General features: G+C 39.4%; 1 protein-coding gene across 3 annotated transcripts in view; it reads right to left on the bottom strand.

The window, feature by feature from the left end:
- Window positions 1-15,010, bottom strand: part of ITCH (itchy E3 ubiquitin protein ligase) — a 186,457-nt gene extending 171,447 nt beyond the window's left edge. The window contains exons 1-2 of one of the 3 annotated variants that reach the window (XM_037012758.2): window positions 14,888-15,010; window positions 11,159-11,235 (exon numbers count right to left, since the gene is read on the bottom strand). The gene's annotated coding sequence lies outside the window, so the exon portion shown is untranslated. The other 2 variants (XM_037012759.2, XM_073236698.1) reach the window with 2 other exon arrangements.
- Between the last annotated feature and the right edge of the window lie 4,484 nt (window positions 15,011-19,494).

A 19,494-nucleotide genomic window follows, 5' to 3' on the forward strand; every position in this document is an offset into this window, starting at 1 on the left:
GAAAAACAGGAAGGCAGATCTTTCAAGGTTCAATAGTATGAAAACAGAATTTAAGGAAACTTGCCCACAACTGAACACTTATCATCTATTTGCTGGTTTGAACTCTGTACCTAGTATTCCAGAAAGTAATTTCTCCCTCTGTTCTCCCAAAACACCTTCTGACAAACATTAATATTAACTACTCTTCCAAGTTGTTTCCGGGCTTTGACTGACTATTTACTGCTAAAGTTTAAAAGATTTGACATGTCACAATAAATACTACTACTGTTGTGCTACTGTACACACTGCTGTCTTTTGCAAACACCACTTGTGTGAAATTATGCAACCTAACTATATTTAAAGCTGAATTTTCCAGCTCCCAAAAAACTCTTACTTGTGACCATCTCCTAACACCCATGAATTGTCCTCAAAATGTAAGACCCTAATAGCTGCCATCCCCATTCTTCCAGGAAACCTTTCTCAGATCCTTTCTATAGTTTAGATCAAATTACCGATATACCAATACTAATGAGTTACTGAGTCATGTGTATATATACTTTATATACAGATTCATGCATTTTTATTAAAAGGAGGTAAAAAGCATTGCTACTCTGATTATATTAAAAACAGAAAAAACTGCAGAGAATTATTTATACTTAAAAGCCCTAAATATAGGGGAGAGGAGGGTGATGACAAACTACCACTTACCCATTAGGAAACCAATTGCATTAGGAAAGCAGAGCTATTCCACATTCCAGTTCGGGTCTGCAGATTTTCACCTAAGTATTCTATTCCAAAACTACCTCCTCTACTTCAACTGAACACATAAAGCTATTGAATAAAAATATTCCCAAGAAAGCAAAATTGACATACATCTTATTTGTTCTCACAGGTAAACAAGTGGAAATCCAAGGAAGTTAAACGGATTGCCCAATTAGGCAAAAATGTCTTAGATATGACACTAAAGTACCATCCATTAAAGAAATTTTTTAAGAAATTAAGACTCACCAAAGTTAGCAACCTCTACTCTTCAAAAGACACCATTAAGAAAAGCAAAAGGCTGGGAGACTATATTTGTAAAGTGTATATCCAATAAAGGACTTAGATTCAAAATTTAGAAATAACTCTTAAAACAACCCAATCAAAATGGATTGTCCAAAGTCAGAACAGAAGATGTGGCCAAAAACTGAGATCTCTAGCCTTACTCAATGTTAATTTCACAATTTAAAACCATGGTTTCCTAAAGAAGCCAAAAAAGGTAACAGGGAAACAAAAAAAAAATCTATGTCTGTGCTGTACTTGAACTTATTTAAGTTGGTCCTTCTCAATATTAACATATACATGGAGTCTAGGACCAGTTCCAACCCCCTATTGACAAAAAACCAAACCAAAACCCCTAACAGCAGTCTCAAAATAAGAAATTCCAAATCACCATGCAATAAAATAAAGTTACTAAGTACTGAATCACTGAAATGATTAAAACAAATTTATTTTCCTTCAGAATTACAAAAGGTAAAAACCTTTATTTGGCTAGCTCAGGATGACTCGTATTTTCTTAGACTAACAGTAATAATAACAAGTCCTGCAAGAGAAGACTCACATTTCTTTTAATAAGATCTTGTACTTTCCTTCTCTACAATGAAAATTTGAATGACACAAGGACTCCTTTGCCTAAAAGCTTAATCCTTTATAAATGTTTACCCACCGAGTAAATGGTTAAAAGAATAGAGAAATCCAAAACCACAGAAAAATGTAATGAAGGTCCTGCCCCAACCAACCTTCACCTTTCCAGAAAGCCCAAATTTTAATCTTCTCTCAAATATTTACTGAGGTACTGTATTTTGGAGAGATTAGTTCTAGCTACTTTGTCAACAACAGCAAAGGAGGCATGATAGCAGTAGACCCAAAAGCAGAAGAGATATGTACAGGAACCTACAAAATCATTAGGACACCAAAACCCAAACAACCCAATCCAAAGAATGGGCTGAGGACTTGAATAGACATTTCTCCCCAAAGAAAATATACAAATAGCCAATAAGCATATTAAAGATACTCCATATCACTTCTCAGAGAAATGCAAATGGAAACCACCTTAGATAACACCTTACCAACTAGGATGACAATTATAAAGAAAAAAAGAAAAATACCAAATATTGACATGGGTGTGGAAAACTCGAATTCTTGTGCACCTATGATGGGAATATAAAATGGCATAGCTGCTGTACAAACATTATAAGTGTTCCTCAAAAATGTAAATGTACAATTACCACATGATCCAGCAATTCTAGTTGCAGAGACTACCTAAAAGAACTGAAAGAACTCACAGATATTTGTACAAGTGTCCATAGCATCACTGGTCATGATAGCCAAAAGGTGGAAAAAAGCAAATGTCCATCAACAGACAGATGACTAAACAAAAAATGTGTGTACACACATACAATGGAGCATTACTCAGCCTTAAAAAGAATGCAATTCTAACACATGCTGTAACATGAACCTTGAAGACATTAGCTAAGTGAAATAAAGCAGGCACAGAGAACAAACTAATTTATGATTCTACTTACACTGATTTACCTAGAACAGTTGAATTCTATACAGAGACAGAAAGTAGCATAGTGGTTACCAGGCATGGGAAAGAGGAATAGTTATTGTTTAATGGATACAAAGTATTAGTTTCGGGTGATGAAAAACTTCTAGAGATGGGGAGTGGTGATAGCTGCACAGTGATGTGAATGTACTTAATGTCACTGAAGGAACACTTAAAAATAGTTCAAATGCTAAGTTTTATGTATATTTTACAATTTAAAAAAATCAGAACCGATAAGTTGATCATTTTCCTTGTCCCCTAGAAATTAGAATATCAACTTACATAGCAGTATCAATTAACTAGGAAGACTAAACATATGTGCTCCATCTCTATTCCCTCCCATAACCCCAGCAAAATTAAATAAAGGAATAAAAAAGCATAAACCCTCAAGGGCAAAGACAAAGGGAGAGATGACAGATAAGTGTCAACAACATTCTGGACAATGAAAAGCTGTTAGTAGCTAAATTCTGAACATTTCAATATACACAGAATACGTTTTTAATTAAGACCCACAGGAAATATCTTTCCTCTAAAAAATTCAAGAGAAAAATGCAATCTGAGGTTTTTCTTTACCTACTCTCCACAGAAGCAAAAGCAGCTAATCCCCTGCATGTTTTTTTCTTTCCCACTTCCAAAGCAGATACTTGAAATGAACCACCTGAAAATCCCTTTTAATTTTCAGGACAAATGATCTACAAATACTAGGTAGACCATGCTTCAAAAACTAAAAATAATAAAAAATAAAAAATCTCTTCTCCATTAAATGAGGTTTAGACTTAGCTCAATTTGACCCTGTTGCAGCACTTTGTGTACTTTTCAGAGGCTCAGTTGAGTAGTTTTATTCATCATGAGGGAAATGTTGCTATATCCTAAATATTCTCAACACTTAGGCTATATCTAACACACTACTCAGCTTACTTTCTAAAAAGACTACTTATAATAACTACAATCTGCATTTTAGCCAAAAATAAGGAATAACTTCCCTATGTCAAGAAAAGCTCCACGAGAAAATATAAACAGGACAAAAGGCCTGGTGAAAATAAAATCCTAAGATTCACTTTCTCAGGTCATACAGAATAAACACATTCTACTTCTCTACAACATTTATCAGTTTCTTTAAACACTCTGAATCATGAATTATGTCAAGTTTCTGCAGCAAAATTCTACATCTTTTCCATGAGCAAATCGTTTGTCAGTGTTTTCAAGCCTTGGTAAACACAAAATTTCCACGTATAAAGTCCAATAAAACTTCAAGGTTAACTGAGATCACCAAAAATCCAAAACTAGAAATGTGATAAGCAATCGAACTTTTAGGCAGGAAAATAGATATGAGCGGGGGGAGGGGGGGGTCAGTAAGGCCCACTAGAAAGGACTCAAGAGTTAACCAGTTAAAACTAGAAAGCCAGGGTACATATACACAATGGAGTATTATTCACCCATCAGAAGAAAACAAATCCTACCATTTGCAACAACATGGATGGGGCTAGAGGGTATTATGCTCAGTGAAATAAGCCAGGTGGAGAAAGACAAGTATCAAATGATTTCTTCACTCATCTGTGAAGTATAAGAACAAAGAAAAAACTGAAGAAACAAAACAGCAGCAGACTCACAGAACTCAAGAATGGACTAACAGTTACCAAAGGGAAAGGGACTGGGGAGGGTGGGTGGGAAGGGAGGGACAAGGAGGAAAAAAGGGGCATTACGATTAGCACACATAATGTGGGGGTGGGGGGTACGGGGAAGACAGTACAACACAGAGAAGTAGTGATTCTATAGCATCTTACTACACGGATAGACAGTGACTGTAATGGGGTATGTGGTGGGGACTTGATAATGGGGGGAGTCTAGTATGCTCATGTAATTGTACATTAATGATGAAAAAAAAAAACTAAAAAGCCAGAAAAGGCTCAAAGTTTTTCAGTTAAAGGTCAAAAGGTCAAGAGCAACTTGGCCTTGAAGGATTGACTATTCCCCAGATAAAGTTTCTGAGCACAGCTCATGTCTTCACTGTGTCAATTAGATCATTGTTAAGATTTACTCTAGCCTGCTAAAAGGACCACCTATAAACAGTATTATAAAGACAGGGAGATCCCACCTTAAGGCCAAAATTGCATTTTGAAAAAAAAACTCAGGAAGTTTAAGGAGATTCTTAACATACTTTTTAGCAAATAACTCTGCCCATCTTAGAGGAAGGGCAGACAGTCTTGATTGATAAGCTAATTTTGCAGAATTACCTAGAGGATTGACTGATAAGAAACTTAATGTCTCATCAAAGATACTTCAGACAACTTAACAAGCCCACACCCTAGCTCTTTGTCACATTCCTGAAAAATCCTTAACAGGGGGAACTCCCAGCCTTTCAGGGCGCTGCTCTCCCTGAGGTCACAGGCACTTTCTCTCTTAAGTAACTTTAAATAAAACTTTTACTCTGCTTCACTACTGTGTCTCTGCCCTTCAATTTTTTGTTGCAGTGGGGACAAGAACAGAGGAAAATACACAACGCTTCTCCCCCAACAGAACTATTTTGATTCTTTTCTTTCTATTCTACTTGTAAACTGGGAAATCATAAAACTTTGTATGTGATCCATCATTAAGGGTACCAGAAGTGAGGAAGTGATGAAGTATGATCCACAACATGAAAAAAGGGGGATAGCCTATACACATATCGTCTCCTCACATACCCCAGCTTTTCAAAAAGAGTTAATAGGGTATGAATTAGAATAGGGTGTTCAGATTATGAATTCATAAGTTACCAACATTTAAAAACCACCATCCTAGCCGGGTCTCCCTGTCTCCAGACCCTACTAACCCTAGTAAACACTGTAGATCTCAGTGTTACCAAATAAATCTTCATAAAATACCACTTCATCCTCTCAGCCTACAGGACTTAAGGTTATCCCAAAAAATGAAGGTTGGTCTCTTAACTTTTCCAAACTTTCTTCTATTCCGGGCCCACAAACCCTTGTCAGACTTAACTCCAACAAATCTATTCACTGCATTACCATCATCTCAAGTCCATTCCTGCCTCCATATCTTTGCCCATTAGGAATCCCAGTCTTAAGTAACTTTTCTCCTCCTCTCTGCCTCCATATTCTGTATACCCCTCATTCAGCCAAGACTGTTTTGAGGTATTGCTTGAATTGTTTTACACTGCAAAAAGTCAAGCCCCAAATCAGAGATTGTAAAATGGCAACCCACAAGACAAAATTCTGACCACAGCAGTGATTTGTATGAACCACAGAGTTCATATTATGAATTCATAAGTTACCAACATTTAAAAATAAATATTTCTCACAAAATCTGGGTTTCTAGGTTCTCTTTAGAAAAAAGTAAAGATGTTCAGGTCACACTTGGTCTATACTCCCCTCCACCACATCAAGTAAGCCAACAATGAATTGTGTATATTTTAAATAATTAAAATGGTGAATTTTACCTTAATTTTTTTTTTTAAGTGAGCCAAATCTTACTACACTGATGGACAGTGACTGCAATGGGGTGTTGGTGGGGGGGTACTCAAGAAGGGTGAATGTAGTAACCACATTATTTTTCTTGTGGAACTTTCATAAGAGTGTATATCAATGACACCTTAATAAAAAAAAAAAGGTGAGCCAAAACTGCTTAACAACTATCCCATTGAAGGGACATGAATTTCCTAGTCCAATTAAGTCCAATACTGATCTATTATTATTTAAAATGTTTTATCTAGCCCTTGTAGGAATTTGAATTTACAATGCTCACCCTAGACAAGCTTACAGAGTGAACTGATGAATTAAGGTAATTTTAATAAAGGCAAGGATGGTGGTATTGATGATAATGACAAGAATAACAACAGCAACTAACATTTCATGCTTACTGTGAGCCAACTACTTTTCAAGCAAAGATAAATATTTCATTTAATCCAAACAACAACCCTACAGATGTAGCCATTACCATTCCCTATTTACAAATGAGGAAACTAAGGAACAAAGAAGATAAGCAACTTCACCAAAGACAGGTTGCCAGTACATGGTAGAGCCAAAATTCAAAATCAGACAATCTAACTCCAGTACACACTGTTAACTTCTACAGTATGATTCCTTTTGAGTAGCACCCTTTTCTCTGTGACCAAATTCATTCTCTGGTACAAGAACCAAAAGACTAAATTTCAGAGCATACTTTCTTTGCACGAATGACTAAAAAGCAAACCAAAGTTCACTTAAGTGTATATGGCATCTGGATATTTTTCTTTGTCTTAAAAGAAAAATTCATCTGTAACTGATAGAGAAAAGATTATGGAATCCAATAAAATACATATTTTCTCAAAAAATGTTATAAGACATTTCTGGAGTGCAGTAAGCTCAAAATGCAGATGAATTACTGGTTTAAAACTAAACTGAAGGAAATGCAAATTAAAACCACAATGAGATATCACAGCACACCAGTTAGGATAGCCAACATCGAGAACACAAGGAACAACAAATGCTGGCGAGGATGCGGAGAAAAGAGAACCCCTCCTACAGTGCTGGTGGGAATGTAAACTAGTTCAACCATTGTGGAAAGCAGTATGGAGGTTCCTCAAAAAACTCAAAATAGAAATACTATTTGACCAGGGAATTCCACTCCTAGGAATCTACCAAAAGAAAACAAGATCCCAGATTCAAAAAGACATATACACCCCTATGTTTATTGCAGCACTATTTACAATAGCCAAGAAATGGAAGCAACCTAAGTGTCCATCAGTAGATGAATGGATAAAGATGTGGTACATACACACAATGGAATATTATTCAGCCATAAGAAGAAAACAAACCCTACCATTTGCAACAACATGGATGGATGGAGCTAGAGGGTATTATGCTCAGTGAAATAAGTCAGGCAGAGAAAGACAAGTACCAAATGATTTCCCTCATTTGTGGAGTATAACAACTAAGCAAAACTGAAGGAACAAAACAGCAGCAGACTCACAGACTCTAAGGGACTAGCGGTTACCAAAGGCAAGGTGTGGGGAGAGTGGGTGGGAGGGAAGAAGGGGACTGAGGGGTATTATGATAGGCACACATGGTGTGGGGGGGTCATGGGGAAGACAGTATAGCACAGAGAAGACAAGTTGTGACTCTGTGGCATTTTACTACACTAATGAACAGTGACTGCAATGGGGTGTGGGGGGCACTTGATAATATGGGTGAATGTAGTAACCACAATGTTGCTCATGTGAAACCTTCATAAGATTGTACAATGATAACTTAATAAAAAAAAACTAAACTGATAATATAGTACAAAACTTCTCTTTTCAGTGGTAAAAGGGTATATCTATTAAACAGTTTCCAGACATGAAAAAGGTTTCTTGAGTGGAAGGACTGCTTTTTCATCATGAGTCCCTGAAATGCCTAGCAGGGAGAACTTAGCATATATTCAGTTATGTTAAAGGAATCAAGCAATCTAAAGTTAATACCCTAAATTGCAATGCAATGCAATCCTTATATCATTTATCATCTTGCCTTCTACAGTAATTACTGGTGAGCAAGTCTGTTTTCCTGACTAAAACACAAAGGCCACCTCAACACCAAAAAAAACCCCCAAATAACCCAATTAAAAAATAGGCAGAGGATCCAAACAGACATTTTTCCAAAGAAGGAATACAGATGCCAACAAGCACATGAAAAGATACTCCACAACCTAATCATCAGGGAAATGCAAATCAAAACCACAATGAGGTATCACATCACATGTTAGAATGGCTGCTATCCAAAGGACAAGAAATAACAAGCACTGGCAAAGATGCAGAGAAAAGGAACCCTACACTGTTGATGAGAATATAAACTGGTGCAGTCACTGTGGAAAGCGGTATGAAGGTTCCTCAAAACACTGCAAATAAAAATACCATACAACCAATTTTACTTCTAGGAATTTACCCAAAGAAAAGAAAATCCCTGATTCAAAAAGATATATACACTGCTATGTTTATCGTTGCATAATTTACAATAACCAAGATACAGAAGCAACCTAACTGTCCATCAAAAGATGAATGGATGAAGATGATGTAGTGCATATACAATGGAATATTATTCAGCTATTAAACAAAAAAAAGAGATCCTGCCATTTGCAGCAATATGGATGGACCTAGAGAGTTTTATGCTCAGTGAAATAAAGCAAGTGGAGAAAGACAAAGACCATATGATTTCACTTATTTGTGGAATATAAAAACAAAATAACATAAAATGAACAAAATGGCAGTAGACTCAGAGACACTGAGAAGTGACTAGTGGTTACCACAAGGGAAAGGCTGGAGTGGGTCAATGGGGAGGGTGGTAGAGATAAAAGGGCACAAAAATTCTTAATCATAATATAAGTTGGTCTCACGGGGATGGTAGTACAGCATGGAGAATATAACCAATGATTCCGTAATACCTTCCTATGCTGACAGACAGTAAATGCACTAGTGGGGGGTGAGAATTTAATAATATGGGTAAACAGTTTTGGAGCCACTGTGTTATGTACTTGAGACCAATATGACTGTGCATCAACAATGCTTCAATTAAAAAAAAAAGTCAGGCACCAAAAAGAAAATAATGTATAAATCCATTTACATGAAGCTCAAGCATAGGGAAAACTAATTGATGGGGATGGAAGTCAGAATAGTGGTTAACTGCTGGAGAGAGGATATTAAGCGGGAAGGAACATAAGGTAACTTTCATAAATTATTTTGTATCTTGATCTGAGTGATTATAATAAATATGCATTTTAAATTAAAAAACACAAAAGTCAAGGGTTTTATATTAAGTATCCTTGATACCTAGCATAACAGGAGGCTCCGTAAATACTTGAATATTACAAAGTTAACATTTCCATACTTAGGTTTCCTACAAGTCTCTCTCTCTTCCTGCCAAAGTTTAAAGTAAAACTTAAAATAATATAATGGCTTCTCGTTTATAATGTACTAATATTATGAAGTTCAATTATAGGATATTCCTTCAGATTATCTTGGGGTACCAACAAAGCACTAAAAAAATAATTAGTGAGCCAGTACATGCAGCACCAAGTATAACCAAAGAGTGAGCTAAAAGGAACCTCAGAGATCATGTTCAATACTTTCAATAGACAAGTGAGGAAATGGAGGTCCCCAGATTTAAGTGAATAGTCCAAGATCATATAATTTAAGTCACAAGCAATACCAAGGTTAGAACCCAAGTCTCCTGAATGTTGGCCCAGTTTTCTTCCCACAAAGAACTACTTTGTGAGAGGCAAGGTGAAGTAAATACTTTAAGAAATATTTTAAAGATACTTGGTATGGAGAATGATCTTTCCCAGCACATAACTTTTTGTGAGGTATTACATCACCATTAAAGAAATGCAAGCTGCCTTGTTCCTTTACTGCAGACAACACCATCTCCTTTTCCCATTTTTGCTGTACATATTTTTCATTTTCATGTCTTTCCTTTCATTATCTCCTGAATATTCTTTCTCTTTCCATCTTGTTTATCTACTTTCCCTCTCACTCACTTGCTAGTTTCACAAAGCACTCCATCTCCTTCCTTTCTCTCCAAAATTATAAAAAAGAACAGATTACGTACACAGCTGATCATAGTACTGGCCTCGGACACTGTAATAAGCAAATCACAGCCTTTATCTCTTAAGCATTTACAAGGCAATTAGTTAAAACAAAAATATAACTAAACAGGGTTATATGGATGAATTAGTAATAAACACTGACGTTTACAGTGGAAAGAAGTATCTAAGTATGGATGGGATATTTATGTGAAGGGATATGGTAATGACAATAACAAGTACTAGTCTTAAAGTTAAGTTAGGCAAATGAAAGGGACCCCTCTCTTCCCCGTCGGCTTTCTCACTTACCAATTCAACCCGTTCTTATTTCATTCCCTCCCTAGTCTTTTTACTGCTTGACTTTTTCTATGCTGCATTTTTTTATAGTCACCTGATCTTTTTAAAGTGTATCAGTCCTGTCCTCGTTTTCTTTTTCAATACTGTTGCCAACTTCTCCCACACTATAGATCTGGAGACTATCTTAAGTTGTGAACTCATTTTTTCTAAGATTTCATGTCTTACTTTATTTGATTCTCAACAATGCTAGGGAGGTGGGTAGGAAATCAATACATCTATTTTAGGTATATAAACTGAGTCCCAGAAAGATTAAATAACTTGTCAAAAGTCACAGTTTCTCAGAAGCAAAAATCACATCAGAACCAAGTCCTTTTTCTTTTCAAGTCCACCATTCTTTTCCACTGCACCACGTTATCTTCTTTTTAATTCCTACATTTTTTAACCATACACCTGCACATGTCTGGACTAGTACAGACATAAATGTTTATAGAACAGTACAAGCGGAAAATGTGTGCACATGTCTTAGCTAGAAAAACAGAAAAGTCAGAGAACCCAAATTAAGAGCACAGCATGGCTCACAGTCCCTACAGAGGTGGCTTTGGGTTTCAGATCCAAGTGGCAACTGCCCATTTCTTCAACCTCCTCAACCAACTGACATAGCCAGCATCAACACTGCTCTCTCCCCATACTTCCCCACATTAGTAATAGGACCAGGGCTCACCCTCTGCACCACCCCGGCCCAATCTCTCTCTCACAGGCAAGTCACCATACCTGACGTTCTCACTGTTGGAGTCACTTCTTTGGATTAAGGCGTTGTCTCCAGAAGGCCACTGTTAAATGCATGTTACCTGGGAGGGGAAGGAGGGTCAATTAACATATTATACCTAGGGTTAAATTAAATGCCTCAGATCAGAGATGACCTTGGGAATCTGACAGCAAGTCTTTAAAAAAGTTTCATGGGATAGAGCTTTTGATGCAGCAGGCAAGATAAGAAGGTGAGTCGGGGAAAAATGACTCATACATAGTATAGGGTGATGCCCACCTGGGTATGATGGTTATAAGGCAAAACAAGGATGGCCATATAAACACATACTCTCCTACTGGAGTCACCATTAAGGACTGACTCTACAAGGTGGAGGCTCCTAGGCATAGGAAAAGAAAAAGCACTCCAAGATCTGAGTCTAATCAGTTCTGAAAAGAAGCCAAAGAGCTGAGCTGGCAGCAGTTTTCTCAGGACACAGCTCTGCTACACTGAAGGAGGACAGAGGCAAGAATACCTTCTAGTTAACTACTTCTAGTTGTGAGGCTAGTATCCACCCTAACATTTTTAGCTGAGGGACAACCTCCCCATAGAGAATGCTGCAATTCAATTCTGCAACCCCCCTGCTAATTTATACTGACTCAATACCAGCATCATTCACAGCCACAGAAATCAACATGCCTTTACTGAGCGCTTATTATAAGCCCAGAATTGGCTGGGTGCTATTAAGACAGGAAAAAAAAAAACTTTATATACTATTGCCTTAACTCATATAAAGGAAGCCAATTCCCAAAACCCCAAAATTGAGAGAAAGGTGAGGAACAAGAAAGGAAATGGGGGGCAGGGGTGTTGAGGACAGGTGAGTATTTCTTAACAGCACTAACACAAATTTCTTAAGCCAGAATGAATACAACTCATACAACTCACTTCTAGACCAAAGTTCCTGCTGAACTCTTGCCTAAACAATCAATGAAGCACAGGCTATAAATACTTTTTTCTTTTGGTCTAATACCAAAAGCACTTTAGTTGCACACATTCATCTTGGTACAACGGAGAATAAGAATAGAACTTGGTTCTAATTCTAGCTCTGATTCCTAACTAGTCTTAGATAATTACGTTTTTTAAACAGAAAACTAAGAGATTTGACTACTCTAAGACTAGCATATACCTGGCACATACAAGACCCACTAGATAACTGTGTCTGTTGGAGGCATCACTAATCTATCGTAACTCACCTTCCCAGAGAACACATTATGACCACAATCCTTCTCAACACAGTACTTCTGGCAGCTACTTCAAAGCAGAGTTGGCCCACAAACCAAAATATATTTGCCACTGTGGACTAGATAATCTCTTCAATTACATTCAACTCTAAAGTTTCTGAGGGTGGCAGAAAAACACTTCTAACAAACTTAACATCAACAGTGTTGAAAGTCATAAATTTCAGTCTCAGCTCCAAGCTGAGTATTATTCAATTTGCTAATAGGTTGTTTTGACAGAAAAGGAGCCCTTCATCCAGACTGCCCTGAAAAACCCTCCCCACAAAAATATAGCAACAATATATATTTTACTAGTAAAGAACTAACCCCAGTCTCTTGATCATCCCCAGAGCATCTCTCCAAGGTCAACCTGTTTTCACCTCACCTAGGCCTCTGCAACAGCCACTCTTCCATCTTTTCATTACCACGGCAATCTTCCCAAAAACTATGTACTCTTATTACTTCCCTGTTTAAAAATCAGTACCTATTGTTAAGATGTAAAACTCAAGTTCAGCATTATACTTACAATTTTTTAGATTGCCTCATGTCCTACAATGCTTTCCTTCATCATCCAACTCCCTGCTCCCTGAACCCTTTGTATTCCACAATCCTCTGCATTTACACACAGCATTATGGTGTTTTCTTGTTTGCCCTGTCTTTCGCCCTTTCCCCATCCCTATCACAGGTCCCTATCACAGTTCCATTCATCTCTAAGACCCAACTGTAGGGGGGAGGTGCTGCCTAAGGACAGGTTTTGTCTCCTTCTGGGGCCAACACTCAGATAGAACTGGTCACATCCCCTTCAGTCTCAAAGTTTTTGAGCTGTCCTTACGATGTCCACAGTACTGTTTGCCTCAGTGGTTCCCAAGACCATCGGATCTGCCTGAGGCATGTTTTAAAAATAAATTCTTCAGGGCCAACTCAGCCTTACTAAATCAGCCTCAGGAGATGAGACCCCTCAGAATTTCTATTTTTAAGAAGTTCCTCTAATAATTTATTAGTCAAATTGGGGACTAGTACTTTGTCTCTTCCAATAGGTATAAAGACGTGTTTTTTTAAAGAATGTATAAGTGATTTACTCTACAATACACTTAAGTATTTTGCACTTTTTAAATTTCCTATCATATCCTTGTTGACTTGACTCATGTTGAAAATAAAAAAAATTCCTTTTGGACTCACCCAAAAAAGTTGACATTTGCTGTTCGAAAATCAGTTGGGTTTCCACCTTAGTTACCTAAATCTTAAAAATGAAATAATTGTGCCTTGAGCAAACTTAAGAATACCAAGTGCAGGCTCTCACCATCCATCATGAGAACTGCATTTCAGCTTGGAAACAAATCTTTTGCAGATTCTGAGGGTGGAAACACACTGCCTTTACATACTTCCTTAAAATCGAATTACACTAGGAATAGATGCGGGAGACCCCAACTAAGTGCAATGATAGGTGGCTGGCTCCAAGTGCCCCAATTTTCAAAGAAAAATCCCACTCTTCCTTCCCCACCCCTCCCAAAAAAGTATACTGAAGCTATAGAATGGCAGAAAATGTAACAAGACACGAATATAACCAAGAAAACAAGTTGATTGGTATTGGAGAGTCGTGAATTTCGAGTTTACAAATTCACCTGGTCACATCTCTAATTTTAGGCCCAACCTCTACCTCGGGCGCACAGACCCTGTGTTTCTCTCTTTAAATCGCGGCCCGTAACTGAGTCTGAGAACTTGAGCTCCCCACTTATTCCCCACTAAGTCATGTCCTCACTATGTTTCGACCCGCATAATACTTGCTTATGGCTACTTTCCCCTTTCTCTCCTAAAAAAAAAAAGGGACACTCTCAGAAAAGACAATGACACCTCCACGTCTACCAAAACTCGGCGCCGAGAGGAGCGCGCCCCCGAGAAGCCGGCGGGCGTCGAGAAGGGAGCCCCACGGTGGGGGACAATGGAGGGAGGAGGGGAGTGGAAGAGAGAAGGGACGGCAGCCGCTCTGTTGGGCTCGCCTCGTGACTGGGGGCTCCAGGAAGTCTCGGGAATGCAGCCGGGCGGCAGGTGGGCCCAGCCGCCGCCCCTCGCAGGGCCACGTCGCCCGCGGCTGCCCGTGCCGCCGGGGCCCGCGCGTAGGCCGGGCCACGGGAGGGTGGCCCCGTGGCGGGGCCGAGGGGCGCGGGGCCGGACCCTGCCGCCGCCTGCCGCAGCCCAGCCTTCTCGCAACTTGGCACCCACGAGCGACAAGACCCATACGCCTCGGCGCCCCAGGGACTTCTGGGCGCGTCCGGCCGACCCACCCCGCGCCCGTCCCTGGCCACTAGCCCGAGCTCCCCGCGCCCCCCACGGGCTCCGGCTCTGAGGGAAGAGGGAGCAGCCGCGGACCTGGCGTCCCAGCTGGTGCGCCGCATTTCTCCACTCCTCATTCTCCTCGGACACTCTTATCCGGGCTCCCCCCCTCTCCGCAGAACTGCCCCCAGTCCGCCCGCGGGTGTTTACCGGGACTCGGGGCGGCGACGACTCTTCAGTCCCTCGACTAAGATGGCAGCCGATACCGAGCCCCGACCAAAGCGACTAGAGCGAGTTGGCGGCCAATGCGCAGGCGCCAGCGGCTCGGGAGTGATACGAACTACGAGCCCCAAGAGGCCTTGCGTACTGGCCGTCCGCCAGCCCGAGGTGTGCGCAGCTAAATCGGAGTTTGTTCGCCCCTAAAGGGGAGGGACCTTTTGGATTGCTCTCAGCGCTTTCAGGTTGTTTAAAAACCACCACCACCACCCTTCTCCGACCCCCACCAGAACCTCTAAAGATTGTAGCTCTGGTTCTCAAACTCAACTGTGCATTAGAGTCATCTGAAGGACTTGCTAAAACTTAAGTGCTGGACCCCACCCTCAGAATTTATAATTCAGCAGATCTGGAATGGGATCTAATTTACTTTTCTAACAAGTTCTGTGATACGCGACTGGTAGGGGATCACACTGAGAACCACTGGATCGTAGCTAGTCCTTAAGAAAGTACACTCGGAGTTGACACCGGGTTCAAATCCACCTGTAGGTGCATTTAGGATGATGAAAATAATACATAAGCGGTGCCAACGTGGCAGGTGTTCTAAGAGATGATCAATAAACTTCTTTAATCCTCACAATAAACCTATGAGGAAGTACCTTTATTATCCTCACTTTAAAGATGGACAAACCAAGTCACAAGCTGGTTAAGAACCCCAGGCAGCCTGGCTTCACAATCCATTCTCTTAAATTCCTTCATGGGTTGATTTTAAGAATTAATAGGTTTTGTAAGTAGACTGAGTCACACCTAAATGCTTAGTAATTAGTGGCCTTTGCTATTTTTTGTTTAGCTCGTTTCCTCCTAATGAAAAGAATATTTTACCATCTGGATAGTCACTCACACTTTTCAAGATACTTTCAAATCCTCCATGTTAGTGTTTCCTGCAATATACTTCAGGAGAGCTTGTTAAAGATCAGATTCCTGGAGCCCTACCCTGTCCATATTCTTTAGGGCAGTGGTTTCCAAACTTTAGTTCCCATAAAAATCACCTGGAGGCACCCTTGTACACTGCTGGTAGGAATGTAAGCTAGTTCAACCACTGTGGAAAGCAATATGGAGGTTCCTCAAAAAACTAAAAATAAAAATACCATTTGATCCAGGAATCCCGCTCCTTGGACTTTACCCAAAGAATACAACTTCTCAGATTCAAAAAGAAATATGCACCCCTATGTTTATCGCAGCACTTTTTACAATAGCCAAGATATGGAAGCAACCTAAGTGTCCATCAGTAGATGAATGGATAAAGAAGATGTGGTACATATAAACAATGAAATACTATTCAGCCTTAACAAAGAAACAAATGCTACTATTTGCAACCACATGGATGGAGCTGGAGGACATTATGCTCAGTGAAATAATTCAGGTGGAGAAAGATAAATGTCAAATGATTTCCCTCATTTGTGGAGTATAACAATGAAGCAAAACTGAAGGCACAAAATGGCAGCAGACTCAGAGACTCCAAGAAGGAACTAGTGGTTACCAAAGGGGAGGGGTGTGGGAGGGCGGGAGAAGGGGACTGAGGGGTATTATGTTTAGTACACATGGTGGGGGGGATCACGGGGAGAACAGTGTAGCACAGAGAAGGCACACAGTGGATCTGTGGCATCTTACTACACTGATGGACAATGACTGCATTGGGGTATGGGTGGCGACTTGATAATATGGGTAAATGTAGTAACCACATTGTTTTTTCATATGAAACCTTCATAAGAGTGTATATCAATAATACCTTAATACAAAATTTAAAAAAAATACTACTAATAAAAAGTTTTAAAATTTTCCTCTCCACCACCCCTACTCCCAACCAATTTTCATCCCATTAAGAATGTATGCTCTTGACCACGATATAAATAGCTCAAGGCAAAGGCAGTACAGCACGGAGAAAACAAGTAGTGACTCTATAGCATCTTACTATGCTGATGGACAGTGACTACAGTGGGGGGGACACTTCATAATATGGGTAAATGTTGAAACCATGATGTTGTTCATGTGAAACCTTCATAAGATTGTGTGTCAATGATACCTTAATTTTAAAAAAAGAATGCATGCTCTTGGAAATGTTAGTGCTCCAGATGATTCTTGTCACCAGACAAGTTTGGGAAACATACTATCCCTTTAAGTTAGGTATTTTTAGGATCAACATAGAAGAAAGAAATGAGTATCAAGGAAATTATTTTTTTACTGAAGCACATACAACAAAATGCACAAATTCTTAGTGTGCGAGTTCAATGAATTCTAGCACATGTGTACACTCATGTAACCATCCCCAGACCAAGATAAATCTCAAGGAAAACAGATGATTGGTTCAAGATCACTTAGCCTGGAATCAGGGAGCCAACCAACCAAAAGTCCTCTGGCTCCAGGTTCTATATTCATCTACTCTTAAAACTACATTTCTTAAACTATATAATGTTAGTCAAAACTAATCTATGATGTTTGAAGTCAGAATAGTGATTATCCTTCTAGGGGCAGTAGTACCAGGAAGGAGATATAAATAAGTTGTTCAAGACTGCCAGTAATATTCTGTGTTTTGATCTGGATGCTGGCTTGTCCACTTTGTGAAAATGAACCAAGCTGAATACTTACAATTGGTATGTTTCTGTATTTATATTGTATGTCAATAAAAGTTTACTTAAATATGTTTTAAAAATATACTTGTTATGTTCCAAAACTGCATCTCTTTCTACTGCATGCCAAAATTCCCAACTTTAAAGTGTATCAGAATCACCTGGAGGGCTTATTAAAACTCAGATTGCCAGGTATCAGCCCCAGAATCTCTGAGTCAGGAAGTTCTGGAATCAGGCCCTGGAGTTTGCATTTCTAACAAGTTCCCAGGTGAGGCTCATGATGCACAAGGACCACATTTTGAGAAGCAGTGGACTATGTTAACCTAACCTTCCTGCTAATGCCAACAGGGTGGATTAGCTCTGATATTGGAAGCAGTACCTAGCAGAAATTAATGTTAGGTTTCTTCAGAGGCATATGGATCAAGGATCTAGTCCTGACTATTAACAATTTACACAAGTCTTAAGGCAAACTCCCTCCTCAGTGTCCAAATCTCTAAAGGGGAGTAATAGATACTACCTCCTAGTATGTTGTGAAGATTAGGAAATCCAGGGTAGGGAGTTAGTGGTTCTCCAAGCTGATTTGGTGAGGACAGCGAATCCCGGCCTGGCCATTTCCTCATCTCCCATGCTGTGTGGTTCTGACTCCAGGTTGCCTGATCGGGAAGTCAGTCTTGTCTTGTCTTGTCTTGTCCTGGTCAGAATGGCAGGACCAGTGGCTGATAAAGCCTTGAGCCACCTACATCCTCCTTCTGCCCTGGATATCCAGGTCAGCCTGGGACAGGACCAGCCCTGCTACAGCAGAGGCAGGAAGCCTGGAAGAAGCCACCACTAGCAAAGAAAGAAGCTTCCCACGCCTCTGGTGAGAGAAGGAGGAAAAGCAGGGATGTAGAGATAGAAGGAATAGTGAGAGAAACCCTGGCAGCCCACATGCCACCTGTCACTTACTGGCTTTCCTTGCAAAACACATAGTCACACTGCTGTCCCTCTGTTCCCTGGAGTCACTCTGTATTCAACAGCAAGGGAAAACTTGAAAAGTGGCAGAGCTGTGTGTTGGTGGAGAGAAGACACTGGATGGGGCTTCAGGGAGCCTGAGATCTGAATTTAAAAAATATTTAAGACCTGAGGTCATGGCTTCATCATTTCCCCTCTTCAAGACTGTTTCCTCTTCTGGAAAATGATGAACACAAATTCTGTCCCTAGTCATCTCAGTTACTTCCTCCCAGATAGGGTTGCCAGATTTAGAAAAAAAAAATACAGAATGCTCAGTTAAATTTTAATTTCAGATAAACAATGTATAATTTTTAATATAAACATGTGAGAAATATTAATGTAACATATTTATACTAAAATTGTTTTCATTTTTTTATCTAAAATTCAAAGTTAACTGGCATCCTGCACTTATTTCACAACCCTATTTCTAGGGCTTTATACACTTTCTCCATCAGAAGTAAGCTTAAATTCCTCCAAGGGCCAATAAGGTAAAATAAAAAAACAACAGCTAATGTATCATAATTACCAAATAGAGTCCTAAGCGTCTTTAACTTGCACTACATCATTGAGTGCTCCCAGAAGCCTTGGTTGGATGCTCAGTTTCCACATTTGTAAAATGGGAATAGTAATTTTCCCTATTCATGAGTCATTGTAAGGATTAAACGAACATGTGAAACACCTAGAACGGTGTATTACAGGCAAGCACATAACAAGCACTCAATAAGCAATAGCTATAATTTCTCCCCTCACACAGAGGGGAAACTGAGTCTCAAAGAGGCCGGCCCAGTGTCACATATCTACCAAGCAGCAAAGCTAGGATTTGAACTTAGGTCTAAAACAGTGGTAACCAATTCAAAGTGTTTAAAACCCCTTGTGTTCTATCAACCGGAAAATGGATAAACTGTAGTATATTCCTTCATACAGTGGAATACTACTGAATAAAACAATAAAAAGGAACAAATTACTAATACACAAAAATATATAATT

Source organism: Manis javanica, chromosome 5, assembly GCF_040802235.1.
Source record: "Manis javanica isolate MJ-LG chromosome 5, MJ_LKY, whole genome shotgun sequence".
NCBI lineage: Eukaryota > Metazoa > Chordata > Mammalia > Pholidota > Manidae > Manis > Manis javanica.